The sequence below is a fragment of the Engraulis encrasicolus genome, chromosome 11, assembly GCF_034702125.1.
Source record: "Engraulis encrasicolus isolate BLACKSEA-1 chromosome 11, IST_EnEncr_1.0, whole genome shotgun sequence".
NCBI lineage: Eukaryota > Metazoa > Chordata > Actinopteri > Clupeiformes > Engraulidae > Engraulis > Engraulis encrasicolus.
This window is the reverse complement of record NC_085867.1, coordinates 9,325,803-9,334,734: the sequence shown is the minus strand read 5'-3', so window position 1 is coordinate 9,334,734 and position 8,932 is coordinate 9,325,803. Positions and strand designations below refer to the sequence as shown.

At 40.3% G+C, this 8,932-nt stretch overlaps 1 long non-coding RNA gene across 2 annotated transcripts; it reads right to left on the bottom strand.

Annotated features, from left to right (window-relative positions):
* Positions 1 to 341: 341 nt before the first annotated feature.
* LOC134458768 (uncharacterized) lies at positions 342 to 8,364 on the bottom strand. Of its 2 annotated transcripts, none has more exons than XR_010036639.1 (3): positions 8,276 to 8,364; positions 4,382 to 4,561; positions 342 to 596 (listed from the first exon to the last, which is right to left on the bottom strand). It is a non-coding gene; the product is annotated as an uncharacterized LOC134458768 (long non-coding RNA). The 2 variants fall into 2 exon arrangements; XR_010036638.1 differs by lacking the exon at positions 8,276 to 8,364 and adding an exon at positions 8,012 to 8,056 and having other exon boundaries at positions 345 to 596.
* Positions 8,365 to 8,932: the final 568 nt, after the last annotated feature.

The window sequence follows — 8,932 nt, the reverse complement described above, 5'->3', positions numbered from 1 at the left end:
TGATGTTTTGATGAATAAACATAATTTAGATGAATACTTTTTCTACTGCCTTCCCCATGAAAGGGTTACATCACCTCTAATAAAAAAGTACTAAAGCAATAAGACTGTTAGACATAATGTGATGCTGTAATTGTACAATGGCACTGCAACGCAATTGGGGGTTAACCTTTGCTCAGATGACAGGTGTTGCCTGGCGGAGGGGAACACAAACAGTTTTGAACGCTACGCTCGGTGTGTGCATGATAAACTTCTGTCGTGTTTCATTCCTGTTAATGACTATTGCATACAATGCTGACTTGGCGTACTACTACTGTATGCACCAACATTGTGGTGAGCCACAATTAATATTGTTCAGAAAGAACACGTCCAGTTTGCTTATTCATGTATACAAGAGATTCCACCGGCTGAGCAAGCTCGTCAGATTGGTGTCAGTCAAGCAACGCCTACGGGGCTTCAAGTGTTAGGCTTAGTTTCTACTGTATAAGATACTGCCTAAAGTTTGGCAAAAGACAAAAAACGCAGGTCTTGAAGAAAGGAAGGACGAAGGAAGCAGCACTGTTGCCTCCACATCAGCTCTACATCACCACTGGGAAGACCTTTAAGACAATAAAGCAACAAAAAAAAAAACAGGAGTCAGAACACATTTTCACTTTTTTTTAAATTGAAGCCATCATGACCCAAAAGTTCCAGACTACCCAAAAGTGCTGGCAAGCGTTAATATTCACCTAGTATTCATAAACCTGTATTTTCTGGATGAAAACATTGTTAATATATGCTTGTGATATTTCATAACGAGCCCATTCTGAATTAGGGATAGTTTAACATTTTCTGGTCAAAATGTTGAATTGCACTAGATATGCATATATAAAGGGAAGTGTATGGGTGGGGAGGTAAGGGTCAGAATTGTGTCCCCATTACATTGTGTGTGTGGAGTGGGGGGTCGTTTCAAATGTCAACACTCCTGCATACATACTCTGCAGTCTGAACTCTAACACTTTGCTGCACTATGTGTACTGGCCTCACTGAATATTTATAATAAACTGAACTCTAGTTCCAAACAAGAGAATAGAAACTATAAGCCATGCATTCACTTTTTCATGATGAAATTGTCCAGTAGATGGCGTTAATGCAGAGTAAAAAACCAAGGAAACTACACTGAGACAAAATTAATGAACTGTTCCTTACGATTTTTCTTATACTGTATTAAGATATATAAATGAAGAAATGAGAAGTTTACCCAAATCGGACAAATATAGTATATGGTGCATACATTAACGACATAAAAACTTTTTTTCTTCTTTCTACCAAACTTCTTTCTCCTTTCTCTTTCTCCCAAACAAAACGTTTTAATGGAACATTAGTTGTAGACTATACCACACTTAAAAATATAAAAGAGGTCAGTCTGCAGCCCTGCCTGTCTGGATATGCCTGTAAGACAATCCATACAACCTCCATAAATACTATACATATAATAACTCATTAGACATCCATATTTGGCAATATGGACAACATGGAATCAACTCTCCAAATCAGGAATTAACATAGCATTTTTTTTTCTTTAAGTGTGACACACTTTGAGATGAAATATGAGTGTGGGGTAGCAATCTATGATACTGTGCACAACGTACATCACATTACATTACACACTTAGCTGACTCTTATTCAAAGAGACGTACACTAGATATTTATACAGGGCATTGGTTACAGCCAGAGCCATGAAGCAGTCCCACCAGGAAATCGCGGGCATTTTCTCAAAAAATCGCGGTCGGAATTGCCAGATGGTGCACGAGGATTTCCAGAAAATCGCAATAAAAGTTGCGGAGCTTCTTACTGTGTTGTTGCGATTTTGTTGCGGCATGAAGTGAAAGGTGCGACTTTTGTTGCGATTTTTAACGTGTTTCCCCACGCTTGAAAGTAAAGGACACTGCCACATTCCAGTCCTCTGGTGTTTTTATATTATTTCTATTTTTATATTATAATTTTGGTCCTTAAGCAAAGCAGGGAAGCGGCCAGGGCGAGTTTTTAGCCAGAATGTCGTCGTGAAAAGTTCCATCTCTTTCATGCTGCTATTACGACACCCTTACAATGCTGTTTATGGCCGTTTGACTCTGTTTTAAATGTCATCGTTTCAAATTGTAAGCATACAAACTTCGTATCATGTAGATATCCATTCCTTATTTAAACAGTGGTAATTAACTATAAGTAGGCGGGCATGTCCACCCAGTTGAAGAGGGTGCGTGACAGGACCTCTTGTGACTGAAATACTGGTTAATGTGAGTCGTCTGCTACACATAGCCTGCCTGTGTCGGCGTTTAATTTTCAAGCTTGTCAAAAGCAACACAAATAAAAGCAGAGGGAGGGGTCGCTTTCGAAAGAAGGCATAAGCCTAGGTTTTTTTGTTCTCCCGCGCCGTCAGCCGGCTTTAAATTAACGGCTGATGATCATCATTCAATGTAACGAGGATGGAGTTCACAGATTTCCTGTTGTGAAGGGTGCTTGCTGAATAATGCTCAGAAATTATATTAATTTTGGTGCTCTTGTGAATATAAAAGACGACGAGATTGTTATCTATAAAACACCACGTCGCCTGCAGAACGGAGGTCTCGTCAATCAATACCGTCAATTGCACAAGGAAGAGAGAAGGAGAGGGAGAGACAGAAAGTAGTTTTCCAACTTACTCCCACAGCTTTCCAACGTGTCTGCTCTGGTTTTATTCATTTTCGGTGTTCCTTGCCCGTTTGACCGCGCCAGGTTAAACGAAAGTGATTTGACGACACGGTCACCACGGTCACCAAGTGCTCGTATCCAGCCATAGCCCAATTTGCGCGAAAGATATTAGGCTACTATATCGGCCAGGCACGCACGCATCATTCACAATGAAGGATGGAAATGACTCCTTTGTTGTGGACAAGGCATTTGCGCATCTCAATTCGGACGGAGGGAAAATGTTGCCTTCTGTATGCGCACAAGTCAAACACCAAAGTGGTCCAGCAGGTGGACCGCTTTAGAAAAAAAAAAAAAACACATCTTGTTGTAGGAGCCCTATACTTGGCGTAATGTAGATGACTGTCATGAAGTGTTAATTAGGCCTATATATTTATGTAGGCCTAGCACATTTTAAAAATGTAGGCCTATTATGCCAGACTAGTCATACATTTCCCCTCCTGTGACCATGCGAGCAGACGCGCAATGAGAACATGGCGTTTCCTACATTCGTATTTATTAGTTTTTCCCCCCTCACCGACAACTTTGTACATGCATAGTAAAGTGCTGGGACTGATTGCTAGGTTACTTTTTTTTAATTGTTTTTGTTTATTGTATTATCCTTTTTGGAATGAAGTTTGTCGACGTCAGTGAAGTCAGCGCAACATGGATTGGTTCAAAGTGTTCAAAGTTGCGGGAAATCGCGGTGATTGGTTAAAGTTGCGCTCTCGCGCAGAATTCGCGGGAATTCGTTGAAGTTGCGAAAAACGACGCGATCGCAACATCGCGATTTCCTGGGGGGACTGATAAAGAGGGAGAGTCGGGCAATCTCCACTGTGTCCTAGGGCCGACTTCCGCATTAGTAAAATTAGCCATTTTAGCGTCTCAGAACTGCTTAGCGATGCGAATGTTAGTGCCTAGAAGTGGGCGTAGCACACATCAAATGCAATGCGATGCAATGCAGGGAATATGACAAGACTCGCTATTCGTAGTAATAACTTCAGATAAACATCACAGATGGTAAAACTGTTGTGATTATCATTACAGAGACAGTTGATAGTTTACATATTTGTGGTGATTACCCCGCAGTATAGTTCATTAGTCCTTATTTTTGGCTTTTTATGTGATGGTTCTATGTTGAGTCTATGGAAAGACAGCCGCTTTAGGCACGACCTCGATCTCGTTGAAAGGCGGGGCTGCAATTTAACTCCTGGTCCTCCATTCGCGTAACTCTCCCTCTGTATGGCTCTGGTTACAGCCACTGAAGCAATGTGGGGTTAGGTGCCTTGCTCAAGTAGCCATGGAGGAAGGACTAGGGAGAGGTAAGGGAGGGATTTGAGCCTGCAATCCCTTGTTGTAAAATCAATCTCCCTTTTACCTTTCTGTTCTACAAGTACTAGGAAAGATCTGGCCAGCTCTGATATTTGGTTTTTAATCTTCTTTCAAAATGGCGAATTTTTATGTTCTGCTGGTATTTGTATTAGAGTAGCATTAGAGTACAGATGTCACCTGAATCACTACCAGCTCAATCTGTTAAACAAAAAGTTATTGTACAGCATGGTTGTGGAACACCTGGTTGTGAAGCACTGTTGTCAGTAACGGGACATTTAATTATCCTGATCTTAGTTACTATTAAAAGGTGTGTAATACTTACATTAATCAGGTATGTAATACTTACATTAACCAGTACAATGAGCCCCTCATATTTCTCTGCAAAGTGGACCATCAGCGGGAGAATGACACACTGCCATGGATGACACGTCCTCTTGTCTTCTTTTCCGTTTTAGCATGTTTAGTTCAGTGGGAAGAAAACCATAGCCATCACCAATCACTGCATCACCTGTGATCATAGGCTGGTCTGTGTAGAGAGATAGAGACAGTGGTTGGGTGAATGAAAATACAGCATGTCTGAGATTTACTCCACTTACAATACTCACTGTACAACTAATGCAACAATACGAAAGAAGGGTTTATATTAATTGCAAAATGAAGGGCAAACAGCCAGCTATGGTCATTAAAAAAATCACCATCTATTGAATATAATTGCATTCATTCTGCAGTCGTACGAATGATAATGTGTTGAGGGCAATTTAACTTCAAATTACCCTAGCCTAACACACGCTCTTATATCTTTCATATCACAATAAGCTTACTTACGAAAACACTCACATACGAACAGTTATGATGTGTTCAGACTTGACTTTGCTGTGTTAACAAGACACATCATCACACTAGACTGAACATACAGTAATAGGTGTTAACTTCCTTAGTTATAGGCTATCATCATCCAGACCTGTCCTGCGTGCAACCTGTCCTGATGTTCAGATGCACATCATTTCAAACTAACATAATTTTTAGATACTCCACGATCCTGAACAACGCTTTGACGGACTACTACATACATCTAGCATGCCATGATCATCATGCCGCATGCAGTGAAAGCTGGAAGTGGAACAAGCTTAGCCCACTCCACCGGCATCCAGAAACCAACCATTTGCCTTCACCCAACGCGTCCATGGGATGCCAAGATAATCACGCCTATCATGCCAAGATGAAACAGTTGGGACTTTGGGAGGGGGAAGTAGGGTAAATTACATGAGCCCAATTTACAATATCATCCTATCATGTTTTAATCCGTCTCTGATCAAAACCTGTCACGGGCCAACCAACACCCACGCTATCAACCAGCACAGCAGCTAGCAGTGGGCAGTTCTTATCAGGTACAGTAGAACTAGCTAGATAAGGGAGCGGCTAAAACGGTTCAGTTTCAGTCTCCAGAAAGTCCAGTGTTTCCCATACATTGAGGAAACTATGGCGGCCCGCCATAGTTTAAATTTGGCCGCCATAGTTTACGAAAATGTTAAAAAAAAAAAAAAAAAAAAAAAAAAAAAAAATTTTTTTTTTTTTTTTACTTTTTTTTTTTTTTTTTTTTTAACGATATCCGTTTTTGTTAAAAACGATTTGAATTACGATTTTGAATTTCCTTCGCATTTTCCTCCTGGAGTAAATAGGCCTACATCCTATAGACTCTGTATTGGTTAGAAGTAGTCCCACACGGTAACACAGAATGAGGGGAAAGCATTAGGAAGTGACCGTAAGGGTATTACAGTTGATTCATGTGTGCACACGTGTAACATCAGGTGAGACAGGACATGTGCGCAACGATGCGTTATGACACGCCGATATGCCAGGATCTTCGTCCAAATCGCTAGTCGCATGCATCATCGCTAACTGCGTTTACATCGCGTGCCGCGTGTAAGGGAAATGTTAGTTGTTGACATGTATGGAATTCACTTCAATTTGTGCTGTTTCTTGCTTCAGTTGTGGACAAAACGATTGGCCAAACTCACAACAGAAAGCCTGTGCTGTGCTACTGTCCCAGAGAGCTGAAAAAAAACCTTCATAGAAGAAGTCACACTTAACAGGGGTGTTAACCAATCCAATGAGTTCTCTCATTGCTCTCTCTCTCTCTCTCTCTCTCTCTCTCTCTCTCTCTCTCTCTGTCTCTTTCTCTTTCTCTCTCTCTCTCTCTCTCTCTCTCTCTCTCTCTCTCTCTCTCTCTCTCTCTCTCTCTCTCTCTCTCTCTCTCATAGTAGCCTACTATTTACCCATAACAAATGTGAATTTCTGAGCCCTTTTTAATTTGTAGCCTATACCACTGAAGGCATGATAATGCTTCATCATATTTTAGAAATAGGGCCTATGTGCCTTTTATATACCAAATGTTTATCATTTTGAAATTGTTTTGAATCAATTGAAAATTGTTTCAGTTGTTTATGACTTGTGTATGACTGAAATTATCTCTGCATACTATCAGTGCTGCATTGCTTTGTAAAGATAGGCTATTCAACACACTTTAAAAACACACTGAAAAGATACGGCCATAGTAGCCTACTGAAAACATTTGGTTCATAATAATGGTGATTAATAAATGGTGGTCTTAAATTGTCATACTGACATCCTTGAATTTGACTTGGTAGATCACGGCAGACCATCAACTTCAAAAGTAGATCTTGGTTAAAAAAGGTTGGGCACCCCTGCTATAGAGAGAACCACAAGTGCTTGAAAGACAGGGATCAAAAGCCTAGTCAAGTTGTTGTAGTTTACTTGGGTTTGGGAGCAATATAAAAAACCTTCAGAGAAGGGACAGTTGGGATGAGTTTACTTACACTCCCTAGGCTTTGTTTTACAGTTGTAATGAGTTTGGTGACAGACCTTCATTGACACAGCAGAGGAGACATCGGGCTGCATATAGAAATTAATGTGTAATGAATGTGAATATAGACATAAATGTGTAATATGTTGTTCAGCCCTTTTAATGGGAGGAATTTGGAAAAAACTGGCCCTGTGACCAGCACCCCTCATGTAGAATGTGTACGCCTACAGATATGTGTGGGGGAAAAGGCATAGCCTACCCTCTAAGACCCTTTTCGTCTATGCGTTAACAATTTCACAGTGCTCTTAAATTCTTATCTCTGCTCCTATTTTGTTTTATTATTGTTTCCTAGACCCCTGCATGAGGGACGAATGAAACTGTGTTGTAAAAAAAATTATTCACTGTACTGCATTTTTTGACAATGACAATGTACTACTATTATACAAGTCATGGGTAAAATCTTATGTAGCCTTATTTCTCAAAATATAAATGGCTGAAATATAGGCCCAGGCCTACAGTTTCTCCATGCGCCAATGTCATACTGTAGTCATTGTTTTGCCGTTTTGCATTTACGCTGCAAGAATACAACTCCCCCCCCCCCCCCCAAAAAAAAAGGCCCGTGTCAGAAGACACCCCCCCCCCCCCCGGACAACATAAAACCCGGCTGCCCCCATAGTTTCCAAAATTTCTGTGGGAAACACTGAAGTCACAACACCAAATTCCACATCCCTTGCCTTCTTTCAACAGCCGAGAATAAAATGCACCTTACCTGACACTTCGGCGCACTATTTATTTATGTAGCTAATTTTGGGCTGGTGGTGGCAAACTAGAACGAGTGCTAGCTTGCTAGTAAGCAGTAAGTTAGCCACAAAATGTATACCTACATACAAATTGAACAACCCGCAAAAGCATACCGTGTTACAAAGTTACAAACACCATATTTGTAGAAATAGAAGATGAATAGACAGCTAACTATGAGCTACTGGTAGCAAAACATATTTGAGGGGGATAAATCGGAATTACATAGGCAAAATGTAATCTAGGCATGTGATTCACAATCCACGAAATATCTAACGGATAACACGGAAATACACTGAAATATACATGAATACCAACGTAAAATGATCTAAACTGTAATATTTGGTAACTTACTTTGGTCATTTATGCTCACAAACACAGGATTACTTGAGATAAAAGGTGGAAACTTTCGGAAGTTAGGTAAGGCAAAATCAATGCATCTGAACTAAAAACAAAGATGGAGGGATGCGTAATGTCACATCCTGAACTAGCGATGTCAAAATAAGAGTCCTATAGCTAAACTAAGGAAGTGCATGAAAATAACCAGTGAAAACAACTAAATGCCCATAGCCCTTTCTACACTCATACAATGGTACTTTTTTACGAACTTGAACCTACCTTTGGCATAGCATGTACATTCGTCATGTCCAAATGCTATCCAGCCACAGATAACAAGATCCCTCTGTCACGGACCGGACAGTTAGGCAATGCCATTTCCCTGTCAGTAGAGCCGTATCCCTGTCAGCCTGGCACAGTGCCATCTGGTGGATATTCCGTGAACTGAGGGTTTTTTGCCGGTCTTCAGATTCAAATCGGCATGCATTTGTTTGTGGATCTGTTCTGCGCTCTGAATGTCTCAAAATACCGTAATCGACACGAAAGCAAAAGAAATGATTCACAAATGCAGAAAATATCCACGAATGCAGGAAAATGGTGTACAAATGCAGACTGCACACACAAAGTCAAGCACATTTGTTTCCAAATTAGAAAAATATATTTAAAAGTTAAAAATATATAATATTAATAATAAAATATTAAAAATATATATTTGTATTTTTTGATGACTATTTATAAATCTTGCATCTTCATGTGTGTATCTCGCTTTTGTATTCAAATCTGGTACTGTGTGTTTGTGGACCGTGCAGTGAGCTCCGAATGTCTCAAAATGAGTAATCGACACGAAAGCAAAGGATATGATCCACGAATGCAGAAAAGATCCTCAGATCTTGGAAATTGGTGCATTAATGCAGACTACACACACAAAATCAAGCACAT